Genomic DNA, 16,223 nt, shown 5'->3' with positions numbered 1-16,223 from the left:
CGGTTGACTGAAATCAGCGAAACATCAATGTGGTCATAGAAGGACTGGTCCCGACATGAGGAACAAAACTCGAGGTCCCTCAAAAAACACGTTTCAAGGCCCTATGATGCACGGTTTCTGAGATATTTGCACCACAAAATGCACCACAGTGAACTGCACAATGCCAGGGTGAGGCGACAGGTGAGGAGAGATCACAGTAGGTCCCAGTATGAAGCAGCACACCACTCTCACCTCCCCCAACATCTGCTCCGGGGTATGCCAGCCAGCCACACATGCCCATTCTCAGTGCAGTTTACTTGAGGGTGCAACACACATAAAGCGATAAGGGAATCGGAACAGCGACCTACAGGATCATTGATTGTCAACTATTTGTGAGTGTCATTATGTCTGTCTACAGAACCCGTTCAGAGAAGGAGTACTTTTGGTAGTTTTGATAATAACTAAATACAAAAACACTATAAAAAACCACCCATGTGGAAAGAACACAAAGGACCTCATTACAGGTCCGGCTGTAACCCTGCCGGTGCTACCGGTGGCTTGCCGTCGGACCCCTAAATATTTACTGGTACCTGACTTCTCGGTGCCGCCAGGAGAAAACAACCCTGCCGGCGCGGAACCTCAGTCTCCGGTAAAATGAAAGTCCCCATTCCCATAGAGTCCCATAGGACACTACCGGAGTGGGGACACGGAAGCACCGGCACTATTGCTAAGCATTATGCAGCATTATGTTTTGTGTTTGATGTACCTAGTACTTATATAATATCCTACCCGCTCTCCTCTTTATTGTCCTCTTCCACCTTACCCTCTTATGTTCCTTCTATGTAGAACAAAGTAATAGGAACCATTGGGGTAGATTAACCTGAACTGTTTTTTTTAAATGTCTGTAACTCACTCCTTATCATGGTGTTTTTATCCTTCAATCCTTTCATTCTTGCTTCTGAAACCTGCTGTGTAGCCTCCCCAAACCAATCTAAGAATATTCCCATTGCTCTGGCACTATCTGTACTTTACTTTGCTTGTGCACACATCTTAAATTCAATTGCTTTGCCAAATCACAGGTACCTCCCATAGAACATTGCTGCGTTTTCCTCCTTTGTCAATGAGCACCATTCTTCAAGATGTGTGCATGCACTCAGCTGAATAGGTGTAGCTAAAAGAGTTCCGCTTTCCAAAAGGCTGACAGATTCAGACTGCCACGTTCCCATGTTCTTCTCTTCTGCACCTTTATACATTCCCAAAAACATTTTACTGACTGGAATTGTCTTAACGAATGTTCTCCAATTAGACTTTTAAACGTGCACGTTTAACATGTAAGATGCCCGTTTCCACACATTATGTTAGCGGTCTGGCCTTGAGCTTGTTTTTACTTGGCCTATGAACTTTTCTTCCTTCTTACGATTGACTCCACTCTCAGCTCCCTCCTAGCTTTCCTAACCATAGCACTCATTTTCTTTTTTCTTTATATTCACTGTGTTGTACAATTCCATCCACGTTCCACTGAATGTATGCTCAAGTTCCCCACTGGCTTTGCCCTGTTGCCCTTAAAAAGAAATAAAGCATCTTTCTTGCAACCCAAGATGAGATGGCAACCTTTCCGGGCATCCTGCTCTTTACACCCGCTTTGAGGTTACAGTTCAGTCTGTAATCTATGCTACTCCCGCTAAAACATAAACTGCTCATGATGGTTTCAAGGTGCAATGGTACACAATTGTAGATTTCTACCAAATAAATCTTTTGAGGAAACGAGGGCAGAGGAACTGGCATACTGTCCCTGTCCCAAAAAATTCGGGCCCCGTTTACATATTTCACAGGGATTTTACATGATTTTATACATTGAGGTTCACACAGGGATCATTCGGGAAAAGCAGATATATTTAGTTGGTTACATTAAAACAAACAAAGGGGGGGTCTGGGAATCTCTCTACCAGCACGAACACAGCCCAATGACCTGTTCTTGGGTGAATAACCCCTGGGAGAGATTCTACCAAGTCTTTAGCTCACTGTCCTTTTCACAGAGAAGAAATTTCCCCGCATATCAGCCTTTGTCCTGCCCAGGGGCAGTCCAGCGCCGAAATGCTAGGCAATTCTCCTCTGAACAAGAGTACCATCAGTAACCCCATACACGTGTTTCAGCCTTGTTGGGCATCATCAGTGAGGTGAAACTGTTGCCTCTCTAAGAACAGTGAGCAAGGGGTCCACGTCTGGATTGCCCTGTTAACTTAGGGTGAAACCCAAAGTTAATGTATGCAAACAAAGGGGGGGTCTGGGAATCTCTCTACCAGCACGAACACAGCCCAATGACCTGTTCTTGGGTGAATAACCCCTGGGAGAGACTCTACCAAGTCTTTAGCTCACTGTCCTTTTCACAGAGAAGAAATTTCCCCACATATCAGCCTTTGTCCTGCCCAGGGGCAGTCCAGCGCCGAAATGCTAGGCAATTCTCCTCTGAACAAGAGTACCATCAGTAACCCCATACACGTGTTTCAACCTTGTTGGGCATCATCAGTGAGGTGAAACTGTTGCCTCTCTAAGAACAGTGAGCAAGGGGTCCACGTCTGGATTGCCCTGTTAACTTAGGGTGAAACCCAAAGTTAATGTATGCAAACAAAGGGGGGGTCTGGTAATCTCTCTACCAGCACGAACACAGCCCAATGACCTGTTCTTGGGTGAATAACCCCTGGGAGAGACTCTACCAAGTCTTTAGCTCACTGTCCTTTTCACAGAGAAGAAATTTCCCCGCATATCAGCCTTTGTCCTGCCCAGGGGCAGTCCAGTGCCGAAATGCTAGGCAATTCTCCTCTGAACAAGAGTACCATCAGTAACCCCATACACGTGTTTCAGCCTTGTTGGGCATCATCAGTGAGGTGAAACTGTTGCCTCTCTAAGAACAGTGAGCAAGGGGTCCACGTCTGGATTGCCCTGTTAACTTAGGGTGAAACCCAAAGTTAATGTATGCAAACAAAGTGGGGGTCTGGGAATCTCTCTACCAGCACGAACACAGCCCAATGACCTGTTCTTGGGTGAATAACCCCTGGGAGAGACTCTACCAAGTCTTTAGCTCACTGTACTTTTCACAGAGAAGAAATTTCCCCACATATCAGCCTTTGTCCTGCCCAGGGGCAGTCCAGCGCCGAAATGCTAGGCAATTCTCCTCTGAACAAGAGTACCATCAGTAACCCCATACACGTGTTTCAACCTTGTTGGGCATCATCAGTGAGGTGAAACTGTTGCCTCTCTAAGAACAGTGAGCAAGGGGTCCACGTCTGGATTGCCCTGTTAACTTAGGGTGAAACCCAAAGTTAATGTATGCGAACAAAGGGGGGGTCTGGGAATCTCTCTACCAGCACGAACACAGCCCAATGACCTGTTCTTGGGTGAATAACCCCTGGGAGAGTCTCTACCAAGTCTTTAGCTCACTGTCCTTTTCACAGAGAAGAAATTTCCCCGCATATCAGCCTTTGTCCTGCCCAGGGGCAGTCCAGCGCCGAAATGCTAGGCAATTCTCCTCTGAACAAGAGTATCATCAGTAACCCCATACACGTGTTTCAGCCTTGTTGGGCATCATCAGTGAGGTGAAACTGTTGCCTCTCTAAGAACAGTGAGCAAGGGGTCCACGTCTGGATTGACAGAGGGAGTAAACACATGGTGTATGCTTGCCTGCTGTCTGATCAGGGGCTCAGGTCCTGGATCCTCTTGGTACCGAACAGGTCCAAACATAAATTGGCCTTTACTTCCAAAGTTAATGTATGCAAACAAAGGGGGGGTCTGGGCTGTGTTCGTGCTGGTAGAGCGATTCCCAGACCCCCCTTTGTTTGCATACATTAAAACAATACAATATATTTTATTCGGAACAATTTCATCTATTAAAATTCAAATTTCACAATAAATACAACATAAACACAATATCGTAAACACATTTTAAAGAAACAACCTGCTGAGTCAGAAGTACAGCTGTTCATTTATTAGCTACTCCAGTAACAAGCTCACATAAACATTAAAAAAATAAAATCATATTTCATAAGAGTTAAAAAATAGAGTGCGCCATTAATATAAAAAATCACCATTGTATACAATTCACCAGCCTCCCTGTTAATTTAAGTTAATTTAAGTGCCTGCTTCAAATACGTTAGGAGGCACCAGGCAATCAGGTTATCTGCTAGTGAAAGTGCATATAGGGCAGGTCCACATTATCTAATAGCTATTCTGTATAGTACCGGCACAAAAGTGTGTTTCTTATTTCCAAATACACCGGGCAAAAAAAGGCAAAATGCAGTACTTCTTCTACATGGGTATTGTATAACAGGCAATTTATCTCATGAATATTAATCATACCTCTGTTATGCCATTCCTCTCTTACTGCCCTAAGGGGTGATAGATTACATCTGGCCCTGGTGATCATAAAACCTTCAGATTTAAAGTTGTTACATAATACATTATCAGAAATCGTGATGCACGTAAGAACTATGTGAGCACGATTGGCTATTTTTCCAAGTTCCTACTCTTCTCGTTCTATCACCATAAATTGTTTGATGTCGTATTATTTTGGAAACTACAACCTTTTCATTATTTCATATTTTAAGCCTGAACTTCACAGGTTCACTGAATAGGTCATACCCAAGAATGACAAGCCCAGGTTAACATGGACAGCAAAGGTTGGAACAAAAGATGCCAGGCCAAAGAGAGTTTTTTCTTCAGTCTGCGAACATAATGATATGATATAATATGATATGATAGTTTATTTATATAGCGCATATACACAATGTGTTTCAAAAAGCTTCACGACAAGGGATGGAACAAGGGAAAATGCAATGAAATTAACTAATGTACTCGGCCTGACGACATTTTAAATAGTGCAAGAGCTAAGACATAGATATGTAAGGGGGGGATAGAGTAGGAAGGAAATGGAAACAGACAGGTGACTACCGTACTAAGCCTGACTCATTTCTGGTAGAGCCAGAGAAAACAAAAGGTGAGGTAGAGGGGTGCAGAAAGGGAGGGTAGGAACAAAACAAGCGACTATCATAACATCATACTAGGCCTGACGGCGGGGGGGCAAACAAGTAAGGGGAGAGGGCAGAAAACAGACAAGGTTGCTATCATGCTAGCTCCAGGGACAATTCTGATAGAGTAAGTGCATAGAAAACAGTAAGGGGAGGAGGGTGGGAGATAGCAAAAGGAAGAAAGGGAGAGGAGGAGAGAACATAGAGTAAGCAGTCAGAAAAAGTGGAGAAGCAAGAGGGAAGAGTGAATACAATTGCAGAAGTCAATAGTAACACATAATGTTGCAAGCTTCGATACAAGATGAAGATGGGAACAACATGATTTAGGGTCACTATGAGAAAGGGTGACGCACTGTGATTCAATGAAGTCAGTCCATAAAAGTCAAATCCAGCATTGGGCACAAGACGGTGATGGTGAAACCAGAATGTATCAGGACAGACTCCTGCAGAAGTAGGCTGGAGGGGGGGCAGGGTAGAAGAATCAAGTGTAGAGGAGGTACCAAGCTCGATTAGCAGTAATGCTGCCCATTTTGAAATAACAGGAACATTCACGCTGAAATATGTGACGTATGATGAGCAAATAAACCAGCAGAGAGCTGCAGTTGGGCTCTGCCCAGTACCTATCAGAATAACAGCACCTATTGAAGTACCGACACCTAAGAAAAACTGGAGAGTAAGGTACCCACGTGAAAACCATATTGACAAATGAGACAGAATGACATTTGTCAGAATTTAATACCTGAAGAAACTAAGAAGATACTGAAGGGAGTCGAATGACCCCGGACTGACTCACATATAGAAGATATAACGACCTGAGAATGATGAAAAATGAGACGAAACACCATGGATGAGTGACATCCCAAGCCTAAAGTGAAATAATTGATGCCAAGATGTCAGAAACTAATGCCATATGCACGATGAAGATATTCAGTTAGTTTAAACGTGTACATATGCAAAGTAACCACAAGAAGCACAGAAATCGTGAGGCTTGCTTATGCTTAGTAGTAAAATAGATTGCGGGAAGCACATACATATCTACCACAAGAAAGCACTTTATATAAGTATACTTCCACTACGCACAAGAGCAGAATCTCCCAAAGGTTACTAACCATCTCCAGAGGAGAATTTTGCAGCAAACAAATCAAGAATTAAAGACAGAGAGAACTCAGACGAAGTTAACCATGCCAAGAAGCCAAGGTCATATCATCTGAAATAGGCCAACAGTGGATACAATTAAAGAGAAGAAGAACAGAGTATCCTGTTCAAGAAAAGTCAAGATAAGCCACAGATGGCAGACGACTGGCAGAATTAAATCAAATACATGAAATTGCACGAAGGAAAGGCTGATTTCACGCTGTCAGAATCACGTGACCAGACCAGCTGGAAGGGTTGAAACTTTCACACCTACGCATGGACCTTTGCCATGCCCAGATGCCTTAACTTTCCCAGACCAAGAAGCAGACTGGAGGCCAACCACAAAGAAATAATTGACACATGACCACTGAGGTGATGATTGATTGTAACAATAATTCGACGGAAGCTGGGGTGGCCAGCTATTCTGCACGCTGCTTAGCACAAGTGGAAAAGTATGATTGGGGTTGATGCCAACCCAATCATAGTGGACAGTGTAATCATTTAATAGTCATTTTGAAGGAAGGGCTTAGTTGCCCCACCTGACATTGTTTATCAAATCCCCTTTCTCTGTTACCATATATAGATATAGTCCCTATACTAAAGTTACCTTCCTAGAACCAATGAAGTTGCATGCTAAATTGTAAGATTTACACATCAGTGATGATGAGTTTTTGGTACAAATGTTATGCTTTTTCTGAAATGTATTGGAGTTGAAGCGAGAAGGAAGATCGAGTGGTTGCTGATATTCATTGAACTCCCCGTGTGCTTGTCATTAAACGGACTGCCTTTGCCAAACAATTGAGTTGTCATTAGTGAGTTGGTGCACAAGTACAAATCTGTATCCCCATCCATCTCATGGGTGCTGCTACTCATCTTAAAGTGCTGTTTGGAAACCCCCAGTCCTATGGGCTAGCTGGGGTCCATCGAGCACACAAGCAAAACAGGCAACACCTCTGTTCAAGAGTGGGGGGGGCACAGGGGAACATCACGGGGGAACCAGAAGGGTGGGGATGGCCTGTGGGGACAGAGGGAGTAAACACATGGTGTATGCATGCCTGCTGTCTGATCAGGGGCTCAGGTCCTGGATCCTCTTGGTACCGAACAGGTCCAAACATAAATTGGCCTTTACTTCGACTGCCCTTTGAATCGGACGCCCGGGCGAACATGCCCTTGATGGAAGAGTTAAGAGCTAGAAGGAAGAGGCAGGATTAACAAGGTAGGCGGGGTTTAGGCCAGGTTACCCAAATCCACTTGCACCCGCTCCCCATCTGCAAAAGGAAATAGGCTGTAGGGCTCTTGAAGTAGGGAAAACGAGCGGCAATCAGGAAGGCACCAGGCGGGTGGGGCTTGCTAAGTGGGGAAAAGAGCAGCAACTAGAAAGGCAACAGTTGGGTGGGGATTAGGCCAGGTGACCTAGATCCACTTGCACCTGCTCCCCATACGCAAAGTAAAAGATGCTGCAGGGCTCGTTAAATAAGGAAAAAGAGCTGCAACCTGGAAGACACAAGGTGGTTGGGGCTTGCTAACTGGGGAAACATATAATGAACTGGAGAATGCCCATAAGCAAGCAGCATATTTTATTATGGTCTTGGGTTTGGGCATATATATTGTCAGGGCCATGACAACTGGTTGTACTTTATATTCTCTCGACAATCCAAATAAACCTCCTATTGGTTGCAACATTTGCATGTTCTGTTTTATGATATGATGTATGTCACTCAGCCTCGAGTTAAAGTTACCTCCCAAATAGTCATTTGACATGCAGACATTAGTGAGCTTGTTACCTGCTTTACAATTGGGCGTTTATGTCCTAATTGGCATACCAAGACTGCCGATTTGGACTTGTTCATAGAAAGATTCAGTTTCCCCAAGAAGTTCACATATGCGGTAGTCAAAGGTTGATGCGCTCACTGAGTTTTAGCAAAGGGAACTAAATGATATGCATATGATAGAACAAGAACAGGTACTGAATTTTAGGAGTACAGCTGACAAGGTGCTTATATAAATCACCTGTATACAACAAAAATAATGAATGTGAACGGACACAACCTTGCCCTCTGTCTCACTGTATCTTAAACCATGTTGCTACATAAATGATACACTTCCTAACAAAACATACTCTAACTTGGATAGACATTTTTTAACCATGATGTGTCTATACAATTCCGTTTCCACAACCCATGTGACGAGATCTTCACCCACGGTGGATCGCTCAAACTTATATAACAACGACATTCATGGGCCAATAAACACAAGACCCCTGTTCTGGTTTACAGGCAAGAATACCTTTCTCTCATAAGTGACATTTTACATGTTTCTGGGCATGCTTTGTGCCCTGGGATGAGACCAACATCACAGCAGCACAGTCTTCTGGACTTTCTAGTTTCTGTTAACCAATAACACTCACGCATGACTCTGTCACGCCATCTCCCTAATCATTGTCAGTGTTCATGAGAAAACATAACATACTTTCAGTTTCAACACCATCTACTATTATCGGGAGTACCACTGTGAAAGCCATGTAAACCAGAAACCACCAAGATCAGGTGGAAAACTTTCAAATCACAAGTGGCCCTCAAATTAACTTTTGGTCAGGGAAATTGCTGGTTTGTGAAACAAAAAAGGAAGGAACCAAAGTTAATACCAGAAATGTTGGGCACTATTGACATCAGCAGCATTAACCAATTTCTGACTCTTTGCTATAATATCCCTAGGAACCATTTCCATGTTTGTCATGACAATGGGCTCCCAATTAGGCAAAATCAAAGCACAGAAATGACCTCGGAAGCATCATTGGCAAATGGATTTAATTGACATCCATGAAACATCGTCTTCATTAGACCAATTAGTTTCAGTGAGCATAAACTTGAAGCCTGGCACCCAATGAGAGGCGCTGGAACCACGTACCAAGGTCGTCAGGCTCTGTGAGTTAGGGAAGCAATTGGAAGCATCCATGGCAAATGGCGTGATCCTGAACAGAACAATCTTTTCAGCGTTGTTGGTGGACTGGGAGCGCCATCTTGGGATGGTCAGAATGACACGAGAGAAAGCAGTGCTCAATATAGGTAGAGACACAGAATTCACGCTGGATGGAAATGAACACATTGCCCATCGCCACCCGAGAACAACAGCACTCTAAGCATTCGGAGGGCATTGACACAGCAGCAGATATGCAATTTGTAAGAGCACAGGAGAGCCCTGGTGAGTGGGGGTGGAAAGTCCTGGGAGCTGCCTTGATTGCCGGGCGGATGTTTTCATCATGGTTAAGTGGCCGGAGGAGGAATCAGACGCTCAGGTACAGGGAGTTGGTGTTCCCTCCCACTGGATAAAACTGGCTAGAATGGAACAACATAATTCTGTGGCCTAACTGAGGACAAAAGCACTGGTTAAACATTTGAGTGCACTGGAACAGAAGAGGACCTTTTAAAACATAAGTGGAGAAGCCTGGTGGCAGCCTTGATTGCCCTGCATATGTGTTGGTGTTTTAGTTCAGTGGCTGGGGGAGGAATTGGACTCTTAGGCTGTGGGGAGTTGGGGTTTATTCCCCCTGGATGATACTGAGTGGAGTGGGACAGTTGCGTCCTCATGCATTGGTTGAGACATTGAGGGGGACTATTACAAAACACAAGTGATTAAACTGGTGGTCTCACATTGAGTGTCTAATTCTCCCACGGTGGTGTGGTACACTTCAGGATGGTGAAAGGTCAGCAGGAAATGGAGCAGTTTGTGGGCTTCAAAAGTAAATTAAGCAGATAGACCGCAACTAGCCCAGTGACAAAATGAACCTCATCAGTATGGAAAGCCTCTTTCTGGTGATATAAGACTCTATAGAGTCATTGGCGAATAAGATCCTGGAGGTAGAATTGGATGTTTTCCTCATACCGGCCATCCTACTGAGATGGAGAAAAGGGTAAGTGATATGGAAGATGTCTTAACAAAGCTGTAGAATAAAATCATGGGCTAGGCTGCAGCCACTAGGACTCTATAACACAGAGCACAGGGCATGGAGGGGCGATTCATGTGATGTAACCTTCGAGTGCTGCGGATCACAGAAGGTGAGGGGGAAACATGCACAGAACTGTTCCCAGAAATGTTTAGCCTAGGTACCCTACGGATTACGTGTCTATTGAAATTATTCTCCATTGAAAGAGTGCCGGAAAGGTGTCCCCTTTGGGGGCCTCTTCCCAAGTGATAGTGGCCATGTTTCTTAATTACATTGATGTGAAGTGTTGCAGGAAGCATCTGGAAAATTTAAGGTAGGGACCCGGAGGTCAAGAAAGAAAGATGATTCTTTTATGCGAATAACATTACTTGAAGAGAACATACAATATATGATGTTCTTACCTGCTATATTGAAGGTTCTAGTCGAGGGGAAGGCTTTTTTTTCCTTTTCAGCACAGTAGGTCTGAACAGGTTGGAGGCAAGGACAGCTGTGGGTCCTGGACTAAGAGCACCAAATGAGGCTACAGGGGAGGACCCCAGTGCATACAAATGACAGTTGGAGACTCCTGGGTGCTCTGGAACTGGTTCTAGGGTTGTTTGATAAATGGACACATTTGGTGGGAAATTAGAGCAGGGTAGTGGTTTATAACTGATTTTGCAGAGCTTCGAGTTTAGGGTTTTAAGGCAAAAGGTACATAGTGTTATGTAGACTGTTATTTGAGCTTCCAAATGGGGGAACCGATCTGAGGGAGGGTGGAGGAGGTTAATTATTATGTAAAAGATAAACACTATGGCATTGACTTCTGTAGAGGTCTATGATCTTTTGTCCTATGTACCTCAGTATGTGTAATCGCTATTAATGTCTAATGATCAGAAGAATAGCAAGTGCAATAAGTTTTAAACTAAGATGAGCTAAGATGAGCTTAATGGTAACTTAAATCTTTTTAGTTAGCCAGAATTAATACGTAATATGCAATATGTAATATGAAATTGTTTTTTTTTTATTTTCTTCTTCTTTTCTCTTCTCTACTCTTCTCTTCTCTTTTTTCTCTTTTTGCAGTTTTTTTTTTTTTTAGTTTTATATTTTATATTGTATTTATCTTTGATCTTATATAATTTATCAGCATGTGTAAAGTTTAAATATAAACTGTAACACATTATTAATAAATACAATAAATTATGTAAAAGATAATTGGAAATTAAGGGGATTTCATTGGCACAATTATAGTATGCTACTGAGGTGATGAACCATGGTCCTTGCTCTCCTCAAACCTACATTCTTGAGATTCTGGTCCAGCTCGACTAGGAACTTTTTAATTAGTAGGAAATCAATAAGAGAATGGGGAAGGATTCACTGGGGCTATTTAATTCCAGGGAGTCTTTGTGGTGGGTGGTGGGAGGGGTTGTTGAGCTGTTTGTGGGGTTAATGGGAGGGCTTGTATGGATGGAATGGGGACATTTGATGTTCACAGTGGAATGGTTAACAAGAATTGGGGAGGTGGGATGGGAAGAGTGGGGTACTGCTGTTTATATTAATGTACAAAGATTCTGAGTTTGTGGGTTTGAAGGACCAGCAGATGGGAATGGTTTCTGGGGGCTGAATATGTGTGTTGCTGTTTATAATGGATATGACTAAGAATAAGGTAATCACATGGAATGTGAGGAGGTTGTGTAATAGCAATACGAGAATGACAGTTGGGAATCTATTGAAACAGTGGAAGGAACAGGTTGCATTATTGTAGGAAACACACCTGTCGAAGACCAATGTGGATGATGTATGGAAGACATGGGGTGGGACGGTGTATGGTTCAGACTATACACAAGGCAAAAGGTGTACCGATACAGAGAGATAAAACTTATGGATCCTGAAGGCAGGGCCTTGGTACTGGTGGGTATTCTGTACGATAAAGGTATATGCTTGGTGAATTCTTATGCTCCAATGAGTACACTAATACATATTTTAGGTCCGTGGGAAGCTGGTTTTAATAGTTTTTTTTTAATCCAATACAGGATCATTCAACGAACCCTTAAAACAACACTCTTCCAAGGCATTGAATGATGTAATTACTGATTTTGATGTGGTGGAATTATGAAGGGAATGTCATTGAGAGAGGGAAGGTTATATTTTCTATTCATAAACTCATGTCTCCTATTCGAGATTACACCATATCTTCATAGGTAGGTTGTATTTTACATGGTTCTCGGACACAGAATATTCACAAAGGACAATATTTGACCATGCCCCGTTAACGACCATTTTAGCATGGACTAAATCAAAACCAGTTATTTCACTATGGAAACTGAGAGCGGAAGCCCGATCTGATTTAGCATTCAGGGGGATAATTCGGGAAGAGATAATAGATTTTTTGACAGAAATGAAGGCTTAATAGCGGAAGTTGGGTTGGTATGGGAAGCATTTAATGTAACGATTAGAGGAGTGTTCATAGCTAAAATTATAGGGTCTGAAAATCATTACATTATTCCCTTTGGGGGGTAGAATAAACAATTGTAGGACTGGAGTGTGATTTGTTGGGAGGGTCCCCAGTGAGGAAAATGTGTCCTATGTATTGCGTAAATATCAAGACTACAGGAAGCACTGCACAGGTTTGAATATAGCCAACACACGATGTGTATTCATGTGGAAGGCAATTAGGTGGGCCTAGTGTTGGCATGGTTGATCAAGAAAGAACTAGGTCGAAGATGAAACAGATTTATAACACGGCAGGGAGGTTACATTTGATACAACAGGGAATTAATACAGTTTTCCAGGAATACAATCAGTCCATATTTTCCAGCAAAGTAATGTTTTGTGGAAAGTGATGTGTCGGGTATGCTTGACCTGAAATTACTACTGAAATTATCTGGCATTTTTAAAAACATGCTGGAAGCACGAATTACAGAGGTGGAAATATTGAGGGTGGTTAGAACAATAGAAGTAATAAGTCACTAGGGAGCAATGGTCTACCGGTCAAGTGTTACTTAACATTTGCAGATATTTTGGTTCTCAAGTTGAAGGCAGTATTTGAGTTTGCCAGCAGTGAGGGTATCCTTCCAGAGTCTCTGAGGTAATCAATAATAACAGTGCTGTTAAAGGCCCAGATGGATCCAAGAGAGTGTGACTATTATTGACCCATCTCGTTGATCAACATAGATGCTAAGATCTTGGGCATGGTAACAGTGATACGTTTGTCATCTGTGGTATCTGCTTTGGTGCACCTGGACCAATTGGGATTTGGGGGCAGAAATAGATCTTTGAATCTGAGAAGGGTCTGGAACATGGAGGAAGATTTAGTATTGGCATCTCTTGATTCTGTTAAAGCTTTTGACTCACTGGAATGACCATGGCTTTTGCAGGTATTGGAGAAGCTAGGATTTTGCACAAGTGTTCTGAGGTGCACTAGGTTGCTATATAATGACCCTATGATGAGGGTAAAAAGGGGTACTTTGGTGTCTTCCTCATGGATTTTTGGAAAGGAGGAGGAGGCAGGGGTTCCCAGTGTCATCAATTATGTTTGCATTGGCATTAGAAACAGTGGCTCGATATTTTCGAAACTATATACTTTCAACTGGAATACTTATACACAATCACAGACATAGTATAACCCTACATGCTGTACATTGGTAACCCTTCTCATAATTTACTGTTCATATTTGAAGTACTGGATGATTTTAGAAAATGTTCTGGTTTTCAAGTCAATAAGAATCAGTTTATATTTGTCCTTTGGCTAATGGAGAGAAAGGGATAGAGAAATGCTCCTGGACCCGAATATACAATGGGAATGTGAATCCTTTAAATATTTGTTGCATCCAAATATTTCAGAAAGTGGAAGACAAATTTGTTTATAATACAGATAGAGATCTAACTGGCATTGGTGACATGATAGCCTTATAGAAATCCCTACCATTGTCATTGATGGGAAGAGTAGCATTATGCAAGATGGTCATCCTACACCGACTATTATATTTTTTCACCAATATCCCTTATATGATAAAGTAGATTGTTTTCAAGATGATGGAAAACAAGATAGTAAAACTGATGTGGGATTTGGGTAGATGCAGGGTGGCCCTGGAACACTGTGCAGATTGTATCAGTATGGGGGGCTAGTACTCCTGGATTTTGAATTGTATTTTTTGGTGGATCAACTGCATCATGCGATTAGATGGGACACAATGCCACAGGGGGAGCTGTGTAAACTGATTGGAGGCATACCAATATGTAGGCAAAGCATAGAATTGCTATGGGACCCGCAGGTTGGAAGAGGCAACATATGAATAGTTAATGTTTCAAACTCGTGTGGAAGAGGTTACTATTAAAGTTTTGGATTATAGGCTGCTATAATCCGGATTTACCACTGAGTTTTCGTTTGACCATTTTGAGAATACTCAGAAACATAGGCCTCTCTACTTTACAGACTAGAGGATACAAAACCATGGGGATTTCTTCAAGGATGTTCTCTTACTCACATTTGAACAATAGTTGCACACTTTCTCTTACTCACATTTGAACAATAGTTGCACACTTATGGGATGCTGTGGGGGCATTTCCTTTCATATGCCAGGATGGTGAGGGTAATGGCAAGAAAATGTGAATGAATCCCTGAAGAGCCGGAAATGATTGTCAAGTTACAAGCTCTTCTCACAGTGAAGGGTGGAAAGGGAATGGTTTCTCAGATCTATGGTTCTTTGGTGACAGGAAGTCCACCCTTGTCTTTGAAAAGTAAATGCCAAATGTGAAAGAGATATGGATTATTCTATCTCAGTAAAACCAAAAAAGTGATGAGGGGAAGGTTTTGAATTAATCTGAACCACTGACATTGCTCTGGACAATCTTCCACATCACCATTTTTGGCACATGGTCTGGGAGTGGACAATCATTCAGTCTTATTGGAGGGAGGTAGGTGGTAGATAGAATAAACATTCTGCTTTGGAGTTTGTTGGAATGCACATCAAAGGTGTTCCTATTTGGGAAAAGGCATGGGGGCAAGAAAGCAAAACATAGAAGGAAAATAATCAAATTCGTATTGTTATTAGCAAAAGGGAGGATTGCAATATTGTGGTAAATTCTAGGAGGCTGATTACCCAACTGTGGGTGATGCACATTAGGATGTGGGGATTAGCAGAGATGGAGGGACTGTGGTACAATATAGAATTGGAATCGGAAGAGACATTGTTCTGGACTGGGGTCAACTGTACGATGTTCTCGCCACCTCTCCAGACTTGAAGCCATTGTGAAGGAAGATACCAATTGGACTGAGACAATGGGCATAGAACCAAGAAGCTTGAACCTGATTTTTAAGAGAATATATTTTCTGGTCTTGTTAGATATGAATGCATTTCAAAAGTAAATTATCAAAGTGACCAGTGTGATGCTGGAAATGCATCAGAGAGACAGGACCTCCGTATTCTTGTACTTTACTGACTCCTGGAGGTGCAGCTCTCTCCTTTGGTTTGGTGTACAGGCCCACAGAGCAGCGTATGGGCTGGTGGCAGCTCCATGCAGACTAGCTGGAGCCTTCCCAGTGACTGCATGTTGTGGGTACGTCCTGTGGGTGGGACCTGGGTGAATGAAGTGTGTGACCAATATGCACTTCTTGTTGTGGATGTCTGGTCTCTGGTGTTTGACACAATGACTGAGACAGCCCTGCCCAAAACCTGTATGAATGCAGTGTGGAGTGTTGAATGACTGGGTACTTGTACCAATACACATAACTTGCTGTGAGTGTCTGGAGATAAGTGAATGGCCTGAATGCACTATGCACCTGATTGGCTGCCTGCCTTCATGAATGCCCTTCTGACTGATTGGTTACCTGAGTATGACCCAGCAGAATGAAAGGGAGATCAACTAGTATATCTGAGGGCCTCTCACTGCTAGAATTTGTGTTCCGAAGCTGAAGAGAAACTGGAGTTGAAACTGAAGCTTAACCTTGAAGCCCCGCTGGAAGAGAAGTCTTGCTGCTGCTCTACTTCATCAATCTGAAAGCTGCAGTGTCTCCAAGGACTGACCCAGAGAGGACCTGGTAAGGCGCCCTCTTCCCGAGCTACGAGGGACCATCGTGCACCAGTTGATCTTTACCAAAGCTTCCTGGTAGACAGACCTACGACAGGCTGCTGACCGGAGATGGGGACTGCCGCAGAATCTCAAACAGA

Source organism: Ambystoma mexicanum, chromosome 5p (assembly GCF_040938575.1).
Source record: "Ambystoma mexicanum isolate Mex_15411 chromosome 5p, UKY_AmexF1_1, whole genome shotgun sequence".
Classification (NCBI taxonomy): Eukaryota; Metazoa; Chordata; class Amphibia; order Caudata; family Ambystomatidae; genus Ambystoma; species Ambystoma mexicanum.
Note: the sequence above shows the minus strand (reverse complement) of the source record.